The sequence below is a fragment of the Lactuca virosa genome, chromosome 8 (genome assembly GCF_052849685.1).
Source record: "Lactuca virosa cultivar CGN04683 chromosome 8, Lactuca_virosa_CGN04683_v6, whole genome shotgun sequence".
NCBI classification, from domain to species: Eukaryota; Viridiplantae; Streptophyta; class Magnoliopsida; order Asterales; family Asteraceae; genus Lactuca; species Lactuca virosa.
Window position 1 is genome coordinate 149,235,936 of NC_136433.1, and position 19,230 is coordinate 149,255,165.

The 19,230-nt window shown below is 35.5% G+C and overlaps 1 non-coding gene across 1 annotated transcript; it reads left to right on the top strand.

The window, feature by feature from the left end:
* The first annotated feature begins 18,630 nt into the window (after positions 1 to 18,630).
* Positions 18,631 to 18,737, top strand: LOC145135046 (small nucleolar RNA R71). The gene has a single exon (XR_013719526.1). It is a non-coding gene; the product is annotated as a small nucleolar RNA R71 (small nucleolar RNA).
* Positions 18,738 to 19,230: the final 493 nt, after the last annotated feature.

Consider the following 19,230-nt stretch of genomic DNA (forward strand, 5'->3'; position numbering starts at 1 on the left):
CCTATTGTTCTCCCTAACCCACAAGTTCAAAAGGTTGAAAAGTTCAAACTCACTCAAGCCCTTTTGGCAAGTAAACATGAAGAAGGAAAGTCAGTGTGTGCACACGTCCTAGAGATGAAGTCGCACATTGATAAGTTAAGAATGTTGGGGTCTGTTGTCTGTGAGGAGCTGGCTGTTGACTGGGTTCTTCAGTCACTTCCTGACTCATATAGTGAGTTCGTAAGAGAGTACTATATGATGAACCACGACGTAACCCTCATCGATCTCACCTATATGCTTATTGCTGCTGAATCAGCAATGATTTGGCGCACTGGAAAAGCAAAGTTGATTGGTGGATCTGCCTTCCAGACCTCTATGGATATAGACAATGGCAACGAAAGGCATGCCATGATCGAAAAGTTTGATCATAATAGAAAGGCAAAGTCAGAAGTAGTTCCGTGTGTTGTTCCAAAAGAGTCAATTTGCTTTTATTGCCAAGAGAAGGGGCATTGGAGACGAAGCTGCCCTATTTACCTAAGAGATCTAAGAGATGGGAGAGTCAAAACGTATGACTCTACTTTAGGTAAAATCCATTAACTAACTCTTTTAAGTTCCTATTCTAGATTCTTAATACATAATGTGATAAGATTACATTTCGATGTCTTGTAGGATCGAAGAAAAGAGAGGAATCTTAAGGGAAGAAGTGAGTGGAATCTAATCGAGAAGAAATGGATTTCGATCTCATTACTTGAAGATTAGAATCTTAAGCTACTACTTGGAGTTAGAATAGATTGCTTAGCAATATTTAACAACATAGTTTTTCAGTTGAATTGCATTGTAAGGACAAATTTTTCCGCAATAATATAAATTTTTATTTTATATTATTTATTTATCCTTGCAATGGCGTGTATGAAAAATTGATGTAAGTTTCTATTATTAGCAATAATGGATTTGATTCTTAATTATGTTATTTGTGGAAAGGTCAAGAATTTACCAAATAGGGAAAGTTTCTTATCGCCCAAGTTTCAATTGGACAGAAACTTGGAATCATACAACTTGGTTGCATGATGAATGAGAAATTTCATATTTGGAAATTAGACTAATTCATTGACAAAGTGTCAAGTGAAGGACTAGGAGATCGAGTACACAAGGTTATGTGTTGATCAAGTCCACCACAAGAGTAACAAAGATATTCGTCATGATTTACTAAGGTTAAGTAAATATGATTATACTTATGAGATTAAGTGTAATTCTCAATTGATTGAAACAGTTTCAATAAATAGCAGAACGAATAAGAAGAATCAAGTAGGCAGAAAGATAAAACTTTCTCTATTCTAAGAAGAAGGGAGAGTACCTTTTTATTATGTTTTATGATAGGTCTTAATGATTAAGAACCATATCTCAATTGATCCTCTAAGTGAGTCTTAGTGCAATTGTATGTCTGAGAAGAGGAATCAAGAATTGAAGAAATGGTTAAATCAAGAAGTCAATCATACTTCGTTCCAAAACCAAGTCTTAGAGTTAAGATTGTGAATTGAGTGACAAGTCTTAAGAAGGTTTATAACATTCATCAAATGTGAAATTTGAAAAGGTTTTCTTATTCTTGTACAATTGGAAAGTTGTGATGTCTTGGATAAGACAAAGACCAACTAGGGCCAATTTAGTGAAGTGTTTTGTCTTGATAAAAACTACACTAACTCTTGAATATTTGTTTGTCGAGAAATGTTTATTGACAAAAGAATCTTATATGTCAAGGAGTCAGTGGGAGTCTTAATGGTCTTGAAAAGTTTCAAGAACTAATCGAGAATAAACCTTATCGATCATCACTAGCACACGACTTAAGGTTTGCAACCTATCGTGTTGACATTAGTTTGTTTCTGTGCCATTCCAATTAAGTTAATTATGCATGTGAGTTCTATGAGTTCTCATTTGAACGCATAAAAGGCAAGCACCTTGATCAATGAAAAGTACGTTGATATGAAAGGGTGAGCTGCTTAACTACTTGGAAGACATGGTGGGCACTCGTGTTACCATAAGGCAAGAAATCAAGATTGAGAAAGTTCAGTCCATATGAGTTTGGATTTGTCGCAAACTTTGGTTTTGACAAATTCGCATGGATAGGAACACATACACCATTAAAATCTAAGTGTCATAAGATTCCCTTCTTCATGAAAATGACTGTGAAGAAATGCTTTCACTAAGAGAGATTTTAAGAAGATAGTGATTGTGAAATTGTATTCTCGAATTCTATTATGGTTACGGCATCCCTTTCCATAATTCGATTGTGAGATTTGGCAATTAGTCTGGATTGTTTAGACACACATATGAGCTATCTAAGGCAAAGGTGTATAAGTTTAAGAAGCTTAGATAAAGGATTATCAAAGCATTAGGTATTAGAAATATGAACTTCAGAAATTCAATAAGTATTGTTTTCTGGAAGTTCAGTTGTTTTCTAAAACATGTCAAAGCTAGTGGGAGCATAAGTGTTATGCTTATATGATAATAATCATCATGATAGTGGGAGCATAAATGTTGTGTTTGTATGATTATTAAGGCAAGTATTGCAAGTTAGCAATATTAATTATAGAAAGCAAGAGTCATACTTTGCAAAGTCGTAAGGGTTGAATAGTTGTTTTGCTATAATTAAGGGAGAGAATATTGTACTTCGTTTCAAAATCTAAAGCTTAGATTGAGAAATTTTAATAAATTTAGTCAAAGGATACATAGTGTGTTCTTAAATTTCGATTATGATTACGGCATCCCTCTTCATAGTTCGAATTGTAAGAACGAGACACATAAAATATTATGGCAGAAGATGGATAAAGCATCATATCTTTATGTAAGACATTATGCATCGTGTTCCATACGCTTCGGGTATAGGATCGATTGCAAGTGCTATAATATTTGACCATTCTAAAATTTTCAAAATGTCTAGTGCATTTAGAGGGAAAAAGGACTAGAATCGGTTTTGACTAAAATAATTAAACAACTATCAAAGGACGATCCAAAGCTCGCTGAGGATTAGTCGCTTGTGAGTAGTTGGAAGTATGGTATTGGATGACATTATTTAGAATAGATAAGATTTTATTAAGAATGAATTGTCATATGCCAAATATGGAAATGTTTCCATATTGGGAGTTAGATATTAAGAATCTATGTCTAGATTAGAAACTTTTATGCAAGAAGGATGTTCAAAGGAATGTACTTTGAGTGAGAGACATCATATCTATAGAATTGTTTCTGATAGAGATTGGCCGAGTCTTGATGATTTTGAGTTGTGACTTTACGAAAGAATCATTGCATAAAATGTTAGAATCTAGCATAAGTAACAAGAATTTGATATTCTTATACTTGTGATAAGGATTGGGAGTTGTGAAATGAATATGATTGGAAATGTGTTCATTTGATCTATTTCACAAAGAAATGACCATAGGTAAACATTGTGTGCATGCTGAGAACATGGGACAAGTGTAGTAATAATTCAAGTAAGAAGTTGATTACCCGAAATAACAAATAATGAGTAATCAATATGGTGATTAAATAAAATGTTTTATTTATACCCAGAGTTTGGGGCCATATGGGATTAGTATTATTCTTGTGTTTCACTTTGCATGTTTTGACTTCCTGAATAATTAAATTATTTCAGAATAATCAAATTATTCGAATGGTCCACAGTCGTTCATATGTTGGAAGTAGGTATGAATGAAGACTGTCATGAATTGGTTTGTAGATTGTCTAAAGTGTATTAGACATAAGCAAATGTTTGCTGCAACGTTCATGAGTGCTTATGAATATGATTTGGGCATTGGATTAAACCCACGCTCACTTGGATCACTTCATGGATTTTATCACGAGTGACTGGTGAGACGATAATATCTTATATTCTTGAAACCGAGATGTGTGAGTTGTATCTTGTGAGTCGGTTACACATTGATAATATGTAAACGCACCAGTAACTTGGTGTCATAAAACATATTGTTGTGTGTGATTCGGTAAGTGAGTGCAAGCAAGCATTGAATCAAAGTTTATCCGTTCCTTTTATCCAAAGTAGGATGAAAGCGATATTTGTGGGCCCCTCGATGATTTAGTGATGACAACTAAGCGCTTGGCCAAGCCGGGACTAATTTGATTTGTTCAATTGTAGTCTGTTGTCAGTCGTCATAAATCGGAAATCGGGAAACAACACATAGACAGAGAGAATGATTTAAATCCATGTCTCAGTCTATACGATATCTAGAATGGAGGAATATATGATCCCTCATCTAAAGGACACGCTTCTGATAGGATCAGAGTTGACAGCGGTTTTTGAAAGCTACGATTGCAGATCAGGATCTGAAATCATACGCAGAATAGTTATTAGACTTATCCAAGTGGGAGACTGTTGGATTAGTGTCTAAGTCCATAACTATTTTGGTATGTACTTGACCCGATGGTGCATGGTCCTTTTGGGTTGCCTTCACCAAAGCAACTTGATAGGATGAATTATGGAGAGAAAGGATTAATTATGATTTATTAATATATTATGAGAATAATATATTAAAGGAGAAATCATATTGTTTAATTAATATTAGTCAAGAATTAATTGATAATTAATTTTGTGGCTAAAAGAGATTAATTAAACTTAAGGGACTGGAACTGTAATTATAAGATAATTGCATTTGGGCTATGGATCACCTTGGAATAATAGGTTGGACGAATTCTATGGGGAAACCCATTAGAAATCGCCCAAGGTATATTCTAAAAGGGTCCATGGGCTGCTTAGGGCTTAAGAAGTCAGATTAGGGTTTCCTAGTTGAAAACCCTAATAGCCTACATGTATATATAGTACCCTTAAGCCCCAAAAACGGGGCTAAGAGTTCCACTAGGGTTTCCACACGTTTTTGGGCAGCCTCCTCTTTCCTTATTCTTCATCCTCTTGCTCTTGGTGTTTGTGAGCCATTAGAGGAGTGACACTTGTGACTCTAAGCTTTCTAAAGCCATTACAAGGAGGATTTGAGATTGTTATTGCTACATAACAATTAAGGTATGATCTAAACCCTAATTCATATGTTAATATTGATTATCACATGCTAGATCTAGGGTTTATAGTCTTGGATGAATGCATGTACAATAGAGAAACCTAGATCCAAGCATTAGGGTTTGCATGAGCACATAGGATGTTCTTATGGCCTAAACACATCATTAATAATATTATTTAATTAGTTTGATCAAGAATTAATTTAGAATTAATTAAGTGATCAAAAGATAACTAATTAAATATATGGGTAGATTATGTAAATCTTCCATATCTTATATAGTGGGCTAAGAGGCTCCATGGATTATGAAGTTGGGTTCCACCCATAGGATGCTCCATGGATGCTCCATGGAGTTAACCCATGGATCATGAAATGAAGAGTCATGTTACATTAGGGTTTACCTAATGCAACACACTATATAAACAAAGGTGTTCTCCCCAAAATCGGTGACACTAAGAAACAAGAGGGCTAGAGCCGATTTTGCAAGTGTAAGATTCTCTAAAAGTTTACTCCTTTGCATTTGGTGTTGTGTGAAGCATTTGAGGCATCACACTTGGGGTGCTAGGCTCACAAGGTTTCAAGGATCATAATCAACAACAAGGTATGTTATTCTATCTTTCATTCAAGTTAAAAATGTTCCCCATGTATGCTAGATAGTAATATAACCTTGGAATTCAACTTTGCATGATAATTAGACAAACATAGATCCAAGGTTATTAGGGTTGCATGTACACTTAGGAAGTGTTAGAATGCTCAAAACCCATCAGTAAGATCATTCGAATCCAACAACCTTTTGAGAGTTGAACTGAAGCAACACCATGCGATTTAAAACTTCTTTTTATAATATGATTAGGCGTGCGGCCTGAGAAATGGGTTAACTCATGAAATGATATTTTATTTTGACACAATAGTTAAAATGAATGAAGGGAGTGAGGGGCAAGGTCCTAGAAGTATATATAGACTTAAATAGTATGGTACTATTGGTGCAAACGACAAGGAAAGTTATACATTTTTGGTTCATCTTGTTGAGGATGCTGAGGGAAAGCATCTTTAGTATATAAAAAAGTTGACTTGTAAACGCAATGGAGCGTAAAGTGTCATTGTTGTAACTTTAAAGAAAGAATTGTGGGAAGAAAGGTAGAAGCATTAGCAGGTGATAAAGTGATAAAACAAAATGAAATGGAAGTTTAAAAAGTAACCATAATTTGGAATGTGTGATGCACTATAGTGTAAGCATCGCGTATTATGCTTAAGAGTATAATAGAATGCAATGAATTGATGGTGACGAGTATGCAAAATAAAGAAATAATATCGATGTGCTTGAGCACGAAAGGATGTACTTAAGCAACGTCAAATGCCTAAGTAAAGAAATGGTCAAATCATGATTGATGGGTTGGAAGGAACCGATAAGGATTCATAAATGACTTAAAGCTTGTTGGTACATGTTAGGATGTGTGAGTTAAGGTTGGATAACCTTATTGTATGATGTTGTTAAAAGATCAAAAAGGGAAAAAAGGGGTAAAAGTGTCCAAGAAGATTAATAACCCCTAATGATGTAATTAATAATTATTAGAACGGGTTACAATTGTGAAGAGACGACCAACATGACATGGAAAACGTAGAAATTAGAAAGTGATGGGATGAAAATCAAATGAGATGGCTCGCGGTTTGATTCCGAGGACGGAATCCTTTTAAGGGGTAGATAATTGTAACATCCTAAAATTTAAGATAAGGTTCTTAAATTAATTAAGTAATTAAATAAAGGATTACTTACATAATTAAGTCATTTAAATGGTAATTATATCATTAGTTGATATAAAGCTTAGAAAGTTAAAGGTTGAAATGTTAACATTTCAGAGTTAAGTGACCAAAAGTGCCAATTTGGCAAATTATGTTTGACTAAGGGTTGACTCAACTAATGGAAGTTACTAAAAAAAAGAAGTTATGTAATGGATGGAGAGGGACTTAGGATGTATATTATCAAAGAAAAGTCACATATGTTGGAAGAATGGACCATTTTTGACAAAATGGTGAAATTTGAGGGACTAAATGTGAAAAAGGGGGAAATAAGATGAACACTCTCCTCACTTCTCTTCCAGATACATATGAAGCATTCTAGAGAGCTTCTAATGGCGATTCTTCTTCTACCTCCCATCTAGGGTGTGATTCAAGTGGTGAATTAAGCAAACAAGCAAAGGAGAGACAGATTCAAGGCTTGCAACGTAAAAAAACACCTCCCCATTTAGCTTAAAATTCGAATTGATGAAGGGGAGGAACCCCAATTTCGAATTTGATTGGGTTTAATGATTAGGGTTTTGGTTTCTAACCTCCCTTGAGTTGTTTTGATGATCCTAATCTCAATCCAGTCATCCCATTGATGGATTTGAGGATTTAGGTGAAAACCCTCATGAACCCTAGAAATTCAAATTGGGGATTTCATGTTTATATGTTAGATTTGGAATGGATTCAATGACCTAAATGATGATTGATGGCAATGAATCCAACTAGAGTGATCAAACACATCTATGATGGGAGAATGTTGCATAAACATGGGTTTTAGATGGTTATTTGAGAAATTGTGATGAAAACAATGAAATTCTTGGAATGTGAGCATTTTATGAGTATATGATACTCATAATCATGAGTTGATACTAAAAATATGATTTGAATGCAAGAACATGAAGGATTGAGTGATCTATAGTTGAATTTATGGAATAATTGGCCACAAGGGCATTTTGGGAAATGTATTGATAATTACATAATGAATCTCATATAAAAAGTGAATGATATTCATGAACATGAATTGACACTCAAGAGATGATAGTGAAACACAAACAAGAGGGGATGCTAGTAAGTTTCTAGCTCTAGTGATTGTTTGGGCAAAAAAGGGCAATTTAGGAAACATGGAATGGAATTGAGGATTCCATAGTTGGATTAAGTATTTGAAATGAGATTAATGGTGGTTTATGTACTTTACAACACCCAATGATGTATTAAATGATTTGGGAATAAGTCATATTGGTTAAAGAGTGTTTTTGAGCAACTTGACCTCTTAACCCTTTCATTTGAATGCTTGTAAGCATTATCAACTTAGCATTTTGATTGAGGACTTAATGAATTAAGTTGAATGTTTTGACATGATAAAACATCCTCTAGTAGGGCTTGAAGACCTTTATATATGTTCCAAATGGTTACCTAAAAGACCAAAACCATCTAAGCAAGTTTAAGACTCAAAAAATCAGTTTTTGGGTGTGTTGGGGCTGCTACGGGACGCGACCCGCGTGGCCAGGCATGCGGCCCGCTCACATGCATCAGTTTTCCCACCTCGACCAAAAATCTGAACTTTAGTATTTTCCTCATAACTTTTGCATACGGACTCGTATTTGCACGCGGTTTTCGCCTACATTCATATTTTTGAATGAGGAATAGTATGAAGTAGTAAAATTTAGTAATGGGACATTTGAGGGGTATTTTGGTCATTTTAATGACTTGTGTCTATGTGTTATATAGGTGGTATTTAAGAGTGTTGTTCTAAGGAAAGGAAGTAGAAGATGACTAGCTAGCCTTCTTCTGATTGAGGTTAGTACGTGTTGGCATTTTTCCCACTTTGGGGTACATGGAAAATGATTTTATGATAATAAAATGCAATGCTTTGGTATATGAAATGTTTTGAAACGAAAGCGTCAAATGTTTTTGGAAAAGGGTATTTTGAAAGAATGCCTTAAAGGCAAGAATGTTTTTGAAAGAAAATAACGTTTTGGAAGATCGAATGTTTTGAAAATATAATTGAAATGTTTTGAAATATAGAAGCTTTACTTTTGAAATGATTTTATGATACTAATGTATGAAATGTGTAAAGCATGGAAAGTAATGAAAAGAAATGTAAAGTAATGAAAAGGAATGGAAAGTAATGAAAGGAATTAGAAAGTAATGAAATGAAAACTGTCCGGGCCATGATACCTCATAAGAGGCACTGGAGGAATCTATCGGGGTGGCGCCTCCCCTTTGCGAGATAGATGTCCTAATGGAAATAATGCCTTGGTGGATTGATTTGTTCTTTCCACCTTGGTCTAGACTTGGGAGTGGTTCCTTTATTGGACGTAGACCCTAAGTATAAAAATGGCAACGGTTTAATACCAGAATTAGCCCTTAATGATAAAAGAAAATGAAATATGGAAATATGGCTTTTGAAATGAAATGAAAGGAAAGATATGATACGATAAGTATGAAATGATATTTATGACATGTATGAAATGAGTTTTCCTTGAAAATGCTTGAAAATGTTTTGTGGTCTAAAACTATGTTTTACAAAGATGAAATGTTTTGGTAAAAATGTGATAAATGTTTTGGGTCACAAACCCACGTAGCTCACGAGAAATTTTTGTCTTACGTATCTCTTTTAAATGCCATGTATTCTAGGTTGCAATTAAGGTGAAAATTGATAGATGGAAGTTAGAAGATTAAGAGATAGAGAATGGAGGGGAACTTGTTAAGTTCCTTATTATTTTGTATTGATGTAATTCTTATTTTCTTGCTATGTATTTATTGATGCTTAATGGTAACACCCAACGCTTTAATTTATAAAGGGTTTTGTGGGACCGGTTTTTGTTAAATGTGAGTTAATACCCGAATGTTTTCAAAACCATAGCATTTTAATGTTTTATAAAATTTTGGGGTGTTACGGTAAATAAAACATCGATCGCTTGGTTGTGATAATTAACACCCCCACGGAGATTGTCCAAATAAGTATGAACCCGACTTTGGAATGGGTCGGTTGGTACCGTACCCTCAAATGGTGGTGGTTGTTGTTGTTGTTGGCTTCTTTCCCCGCGAGCTCTAACATTTAGCCTTCCCCTTTGCCTTGGTTGTCCCCCTTGTTGACCAAGTGTTTGCTCATCATCTTCCGGGGGTATGACATATCCCCCGCCAGTATTCACCACAACTCTCATAAGACTCAAAAATTGAGTATGCATTTCTGAGTCTATAAAACGTGTCATATTCCTAATAAAGTTAGGACTCAAAATCCCATATGAGCGAGCTAGGCGAGTGACCAAATGTTCACCAGTAATAGGACTACTAGGCCGAGAACTTGCCGCCTTCGTCCCTAAAAATCTTGCAAGCATGTATGGTAGGTCACAGAAAACTCATGGTGTGATGATGCTCCAAAGATAGAACAAATTTTGTCAAGGCACCTTGTCGCCATGATGTTTATGGTTAATAGAGAAAGTGATCAGACGATGTAAGAACCGATAGATAAGAGACCGGATCTGTCCTTCACAAGCATCACGTGAACTATACTCGTGATTGGAAATGCCTCTCTACAACTGTACGCCAAGCAATCCCGAGGTAATGTCCCGAACACAACCTTGTAAAAATAAGATAAAATGTGGTGATTGTGTGTCCTTTTAGTATATAACCCATTCTCCAAGCAAATTCACGAATGTTGCATTCTCTATAAACACCACCCAATCGGAATGCAAGGGTCTGGTTGTATGTCGAATCAGTTGTCCGTTCTTCAAAACTGACTGTTGCAAAGAATTCACCGGATAATTCTCGATAAACGGGCTCTTGAATAGAAAATAAAATGCGCGACCCATTAGATTGGAAATTGAAACCGTGCCCTATAAATAATTTTTTTCAATATCGTTCCACTTCCACTTCCGCTACCATACCAACCCCACGTAGTCATGCCCAATCGACCAATGGTGCCACTACAAATTCCCGATTGTACAACCATCCCAGCTTATTTACATAATTATTGAGAATTGTTTGCGAAACATTTTGAGGAAATCGGTAAAGGGGATGGATACTTGGTACATCGATGTGTTCTTGTTCTTCCGGAATTGCACGCCTTGGTCCCATGGTACCTGAAAAATGAACAGCAAGAAAAACCAACAAAACCACCAAACAATTAAGCAATAAGCGGAAAATTAGACAACTATCTGCCCAGTTTTCACGTTGTGGTCACAAACACCACGTCGTGAATTCAGTTCGAGACGTATTCTGTAATCGGTCATCCCAAGGTCAAATCGAACTAAAATTGATGTTTGAGGTTGTGTAATCTGCTATTCTAAGGTTGTTTAACATACATGCAACCATGACTTACTTGACAAATCGACTTAATTTTGGCATTTAAGCTTTAAGAACAAACCCTAAGTCAAAATACCTAAAAATCTAGCAAATTAAAGCTTAAACAACTTAGATAACATACCTTTGATGACGTAATGTAGAAAAGAAGCAAGAAAAACGAGGGATTCGGCCGGAATCAAAGTGTGTGTGTGTGGGGGGGGGAGATGAGTTCCGATATCACGTCGTAATTTATGAACAAAAGGGTTTGAAGAAAGAAACTGATATGCTGACTGCAGTCCGTGACTTTTGACCACTCCACGTCGTGGACCATGGCTGGGCCAATTTTTATAGGTTGTTGCAATGTTGGGCTTAAAACTTTGAACTTGGGTATTAGTTCTTAGTCCATATGATCCGTAAAACACTACTACAAAAACACCCTTTTACGACACGAAATGCATGTCGTAAAATGCTCAGACGACACGCAAATGCGTGTCAAGGAAGTTCCTGTCATATCGAAAGACGACACGCTTTTGCGCGTCGTCTAATTACGAAACACATTTACGACGCGCATTGCGTGTCAAGGAAGGCCCTGTCACAAAGGAAGATGACACTCATTTGTGTGTCGTAACCTTACTACACGCATTGTCTATCATTAAAGCCCCTATCATAAATGAAGATGACACGCATTTGCGTGTCATAAACTTCAGCAACCATTTACGATATACATTTACGACGTTCCTTTACGATACTAATTTACGCGTAATACAAAATTATGGAAACAAATATATACCAAAACAATCAATTTCATCCAATAACATCATGTAAAAAAATTGTAATACATTGATATTAAGGGGATCTGATTATACATTGTTATTAAGAGGTTTTCCCTAACTATATAGCCTAATACTACATTGCTATTAAGGGACACCTTCTGCAATGTAATGCTATACAAACTAAAACGATATACACAAATGTGATAAGCATCAAATTCCAACTAAGTAAAGTTGCATCTTGCCTTTCATAGTTCTTTAAGACTAATGAACCCCTGCTCGGATAATTCTTGTGACCTGATGAAATAAAAGTCAAAAAATTAATATGCTAATATAATTAATAGAAGAATCAAACAAGGGATGTTAGTTTCAAATACTTGTGTCAGATGTGAGTAGTCAAATGAGGGAAAAGTTAACATCTGCAAGCTTTTTGACCCCAACCTACACACAAACACACACATATATATATATATATATATATATATATATATATATATATATATATATATATATATATATATATATATATATATATATATATATATATATATATATATATATATATCAGCACAAGTGCAAAAATAAATAAATAAATAAATAAATAAATGAATAATTCAGTTCATTACAATCGAATACTTGATAAATACATAAGGGACCCTATAAACTCCGGAGATTTGAAAAAGATGAATGGAACAGTTGATGTGAAAAAAGAAGGGAATGCAGTGATTCAAGAGGTCAAGGTTACCTCCTGAATGTAACAACTCAAATGAAGGTTTTAATCGTAGCGAGTTTGTTTTATCGTCTTTGGACTAACAAGAAAGATTTTTTCATATTTTAAAAGACTTATGGATTTCAAAAAGAGTGGGGAATCAGATCAGAACCTTCATTTGAGTTGTTACAGCCCTCTGAGGTAATGGCACCTCTTCTGCAAATAAATAAATAAATAACAACTTTTTAAAATCCCTAAAGGAACAGAACCGGAAGGAGAGTTACCACGTAAAGAACTTGGAGGGCACTTAAATAAAAATAATAATGAAAGTTTAATCATTTAATAAACCAAAATTATAAAATTTTGTGTTTCTTTTACTGTTGATTATTTATATCATTATTTTAATGTTGATATTTGGATTTCAGGTTATGTTATTTATCGAAATGAGGCTGAAAAATGTTTGATTGAAACATCTATTAATTCACTTCACATAAGCCTCAAGGTAATGTCACTAAATGTTTAATTTACATTATTATAATTTATTTGGGGAAAAAGATTAGTGGAATGGAATTCAATTCCATGACTTCTAGTTATCTATTTGGTATGTAAATATAGCTTTGGAATTACCACAAAACAATTATGCTATAGAAAGAGTGAGTTAAGAGTTAAAACCTCTTTATTCTTTGACTCTGCCAAACATGATTCCAATAATCTATGATAAGTTGTGTAACCACAGATTAGAGTAGAACCTCTTGGTCCCATCCCATGTTCTTGAACTGCCTATTTATAGAAAGATATCATGTAATGTTATCATAAACTAGAAGCACTAGTACCAAAAGTTAGGTAAATAAGGAAAGATAAAAGGGTAGATTAAGCTGGTATGGCATCCAACTATATATTTTTTTGTCTATTTTCTTTGCCAATGCCAATTAGGCCACTAAGCTTAGGAAAATAGTTGTTTGGGTCACCTTTTAAATAGGATTTTGAATATATGGTTAGCAAGTGCTGATGTGGGTGATAATCAACATTAAAATTGTAAATACAGTGACATATTTAACATAGAAATGTTAGTTTACTCACTTAATTCGCATATTTATCAAAAAGACTGTACATGTGTATACTGAGTAGATAACCAGTTACCTCAGTAACTTCAATACTAAAAAAATTGTAAGCACGGTGACATATTTAACATAAAATGTTAATTTAGTGACTTAATAGGCAATGAAAATAATTTTTTAGCCAAATTATTGAAAATAAGACAGCTAGCTGCTATACTACCAGTCAAGTAATCCAAGATAAAATGAGTTAACATCAAACACCTACCTTTGTGGCAGCCTTGGCAACCATTGGATGCGAACTTAGCCCCAAGTAATCATTCCCAGAGAATAGACGTAGCTTTCTCAATTGCTTAGAGCATGACCCTGCTTCGCCTTCAAGATCTGCATTGTCACATGTAAGGTCATCACCTGCGAAATTGATCATTAAACATTAGACATCGCTTGAATTCTTAAATGAACATTAACAATTTAATATGATCCAAACTATGCATATGAAGTATCGTGTGACTTGTGTTCAATCAAACCATTAATCAATCAATACATGACACTTTGCAAGCACCACAAAATATAGAATCCAGGTGCATGTCGAGTGTCGACATTTAATCATTCATATGACCTGGAAAATTATCATAATAAAAATGTGCATGAAGTTTCCATATCCATGCTCAGAAAGGAAAAAAGAAAAAAATAATAACAAAATTATGCAACCAAAAGAATTACAAAGTTCACATTGCACATAAAACGGAAGTGCTAAAACTTGAAGGGTGAAAATATTGTACCAGAACTGGGAACATCTTGGAGCCATCTATCAAATGTAGACTCTGCAATCTCTATCTTAACAGAAGCTCTGTCCCATTGGGGAATATCATTGAACACCTTGAAGGCATGGTCAATTTTGGGTTTAATTTCGAAGGGCAACTAGAGTAGTGAATGGGTCTTAGAGACCGCAAGACATTCATAGACTCTAGAATCTAAGTGATGTGAATATGAGTTTTCCCCTTTCATGCTACTCCCAATAGCCAAAACACCAGGTGAATGGAGCTGAAAAGAAAGAAATAATAAAATTATGTTTTCATATTTAATACTTTAGGTGAAAAAAAGGACCTAGACCTGGGAAAAGAGGGTAGCAGCTTGACATGTATCTACCATAATCAACAGTTCCTTGAACTTAAAACATGAACACACAAAGTCACAAATCTACAAAGAATGACAAAAGAGATAACATAACACTCAAATGGGTACTTCTGACCTACGCTTTTCTTTCATTTGTTTGACTGCATCAGCCAAATCATAACTCTAAAGTTCATCAGAATCTTGAAATTTCAGAAACTCATCTCCTCCATGTCTTGTCATATATAACAATATATGGTTTCCTTCATCACTCAAAAGACATTTGGATCTTGGAACAACATTTTCATGGCGACCTGTTAAAACTCTAAAAAACTTCTCAATTGTCACTTCATAACCTCGATAGTCTACCTGACATAGCAGTGAACTAAAATCAACACATCTTCTCTGAAAACAGCTATGTAAATAAGCAAAGGGCTGTAAATTAATTGGACACAAAAGTTGACCTCAACATTATCTCCATACAAGTTAAGCCTATGATTTTCATTGTTGAAAACTTGTGCAGGGTATTTGTTTCGGGAATTGGAACCCATGTCATCTGCTAACATAAGAATGATCCTCTCATCAGGTATCCCTAGTCGTTTCACGGTCCTTTACAAGAAGATTAAGAGAAAGAATGGTAGATAAATGTCAATAGGATGTGAACTATAAATAAGTCTACACAAATATAAGATTATGATGAAACACCACATACCTATACAAGAATAAAGTAAAAAAAATCCCCTGGCAGAAACACAAACTAAAAGTATGTGCACGTTTCTTGTTGATTTGTGGTCTCATGGCTGATGCGATAGGGCTTAATCTCTGCATGTAATCCCCAAATACCTGAAATTACGAATAAGAAGTTAACAGAGTTATGGGTCGTACCTATTAACAACGTGAAAGAAGGGGGCGGCAGAAGCGGCTGGCGGCCGGAGGAGGAGGCTTCGTCGGTGTCGTCAACTAGAGACCGGAGGCGGAGGCGTCGTCGGCCGTATCAATGAATTTGTGTCGAATGAACATTCGATTCAATTTTGACTTTATGGTCAAATGAACATTCGATTTAAAGTCTTAGAATAGTGAGGCTTTTGGTGAGTGGTGACCTATAATAGTGAGGAAAGAGAGAGTATGTATGTGACATAATAAGACCTTTTGGGGGACGAAGTGTAGGAAGAAGGTGAAGGTGAATTAGGGAGAAATTATTTATCGTGGATGAAGGATTGACAACCTCACAATTCTATTAGGGTTCTTTGGTAGAGGATTTTAGAAGGAGAAGATGGAGACGCAACCAGGCAGGGGTGTTTGATTTTTTGGGATTTCATTTCCCGCTATTAAAATAACGGAGAATGCGCGCCTTCCTAAAAAAAATATAAAACGACAGCTTTACACGACACACTTTTTATGATAGGTGTCATCCGTGTTTTTTTTGTTGGACACTAATTTTAGGGCACGCAAAAATGTGTGTCGTCTATCCTTCAAATTTTAGAAAACTGACATTTTTTTAGGACGCACAAAAAATGTGTATGGTAAATAAGTGTGTGTCATTAAAGGGTTGTTTTATAGTATTGAAACTAGTCTTTTTTACTTCTTTTATAAATTCATTATAATTTATTCTAAAAATGTTTTGCATAAAATATTTTTTTTCTGTTACGATACGGGCCCCACACTTGATTCTTACCATTTTCAAAAAATTAAGATGACTATGATGATTATTTATCATAAAACTCAAATAAAAATGCAAAAATTAAATAAAAATGCAAAAACTAAAAGAAAAACGCAAACCAAGCTCGGGCTGCCTCCTGAGAAGTGCTTCTTTTTTTGGAGACATGAGCCGGACTCCGTGCCGCCTTATATTGAATCGGTTTGGATTGGGCTCTTCACTTGCACCTTTTGCTCCTTCCATTTCTTCTTGTATGCTTGCATTCTTCTTAGATATGCGTTCTTAGAGTTATCATTTTTTTCCTTTAGAATCGTCTTCCTCAAGCTTTCGTTTCACCCCCTTATTTTTCACAATAAGTTCAGGTTTCTTTTCTTCTCTTTGTAACTCCTTAGCTTCTAAATCCTCCTTATCCAAAGTTAGTTGCCCCATGTCTTTCGTAACTTCTTCTTCTTCATCATTGGACACCAAATTGTCTTCACTTTCCTCACTCATTAGAGACTTTGGAGTTTTATAAGCAAATACTTCAAAAACCATTGGAATTGATGATCTAGGCTTAGTTCGCTTGACTTGTTTAATTACTTGAATTTCTTCTTCCATTAATTTCTCCAACTCCTCAAGCTCGTTTTCTTCATCTATATTGAATACTTCATTTTGAGCATAATTATTCTTGAATCCATCTTCCACTCCAAAAGTTATTTCTTCATCTCCTACTTGCAATGTAACTTTAGACTCATGAATATCCACCAAGGTTCGTGCAGTATTAAGCAAAGGGCATACAAGGATAATTGTGACATTTTTATCCTCTTTCATGTCGAGCACCACAAAGTCAATTGGAAAAATAAATTTTTTAATTTTTACCAAGATGTCCTCAACTATGCCTCTAGGATGAGTCACTGAACGATTTTCCATATGAATTGTCATTCGAGTAGCCTTTAAATCCGGAAGGTTGAGCTTTTGATAGAACGAATAAGGCATCAAATTTATGCCTGCTCCAGAATCGATTAAAGCATATATCTTCATATTATTTCCAAATTCACAAGGAAGTGTGAGGCGTCTAGGATCTCCCATCTTCCTTCGTATCCCTTCCATAATAACCTTAGAACTCTGCTCACTAAGGACAACCTTGGAATTCTTCTTTAGTTGTTGGCGAGTGTCGAGTAAGTCTTGCAAAAACTTGGCATATTCGGGCACTTGTGCCAAGGATTCAATAAAAGGAGTATTAATAGGAATACCCTTAACTTGCTTCATAAATTTCATATGTTCTTGCTCCAGTGGGTGAACTTTGGCTCGAGAAGGAAACGGTAGCGGAGGACGAAAAACTTGAGTACACGAAGATTTTTTCTGTTCAGACGTGGGCCACATCGTGGAGATTGAATCTTCACGTCGTAAAGAAGGTAATCCAGCAAAAATTTTGTCCTCGACTTTCAACCGCTTTGGCTATGGTTCGAGCTGCTTTGTCTCTTCTTCCAAGGCTTCTAAGAACTCATAAATAGTGTCTTTGTTAGTGTCGATGGCCATGGCTTGCGGTTTTAGTTTATTATCGAGAAATTGCGGAGGTAATCGTTCGTTAACCAATGTAGTTAATTGACCAAGTTGAGCTTCAATATTTTGGATTGATGCTTGATGATTTCTAAGTAAAGCTTGCTGATCTCTCATTAGAGCTTGCTGGTCTCTTATTGCTGCATCGGTTTCATCATGACGTTTTTCCGAAGCCTCCATAAATCTAGTAAGTATGGACTCAAAATCAGCTTTCTTTTCAGATTCTGGTTGCTCTTTTTGGTAGAAGCCTCAGACTGCTTGCCTAAATTTCTCGTCTTTTTTCTTTTTGTATTCATCATACGGCAACCATTATTTCTTTGGCTTCCTCCAATCTTCATCATAGCGGTCTCCACTTGAGTAGGATATTTGAGTTTTCTTATTCCCATTCTCGTCCAAATGGCAATATTTTGTTAAATGTAGACCATTTTATTTTTCATAACCCACACGTATAACATGTATGGATTGATCCATCTTCATCATTCGTCGATCGATATTATTCAACATAGCCAAAACAGTCGCCATGTCTTCTGAAGTGTCACTCCCAATTCCTTTTGCTCCATCATTTCGAGGATTGTGATACTCACGCGAATCCTTAGAAAACTCTTCAATTAACTCCTTAATTTCAACGGAATTTTTCTTCGTTAAAGGTCCTTGAGAATCAAGGAGTTGCCTTGTCATTACATTTACCACATCGTAGAAGATTGATACTTCTTGTTGCACATTAAGATCATTTTGGGGGAAATTTCGAAGTAATCCCTTGTTGCGCTCCCATCCTTCATAAAGTGACTCCCGCAGTTGTTGCTCAAAGTTAGCTATCGCCTTTTTGAGTTTGGACACTTTTGATGGTCGGCAAAATTGCTCTAAGAATTGTTCATGCATTTGTGCCCATGTAGTAATTACATCGGGTGGAAGTGCTTTTAACCAGTCTTTAGCGACTCCCTTGAAAGTGACTGGAAGCATTCTCAATAACACCGTCTCGCGTGAAACATTTGGGATGTTGAAGTAATCAGTGATGTCATTCACTTCATCAAGGTGTTTGTAAGCATCCTCATGATCTTTCCCGGAAAATGGAACGTCCTTAAGCGCGGAAAGAATATGTCCTTTAAGCTCGAATGTGGCGGTAGCGGGAATTGCAGAGTGTCATTAACTTCATCGGGTTCGCTACTTTCGTCTATTTCGTAACCAACTTCATTTTTATGAGGAGTGTTCTCAATGCCTTCAACAGCGCCTTTGTTCTTCCGGGGGGGGGGGGGGGGGGCTTTCTTTTTACTAAAAACTGATTTTAGATCCTTGAATAGAGATTTCTTTGGTGTGTTTGTTTCTC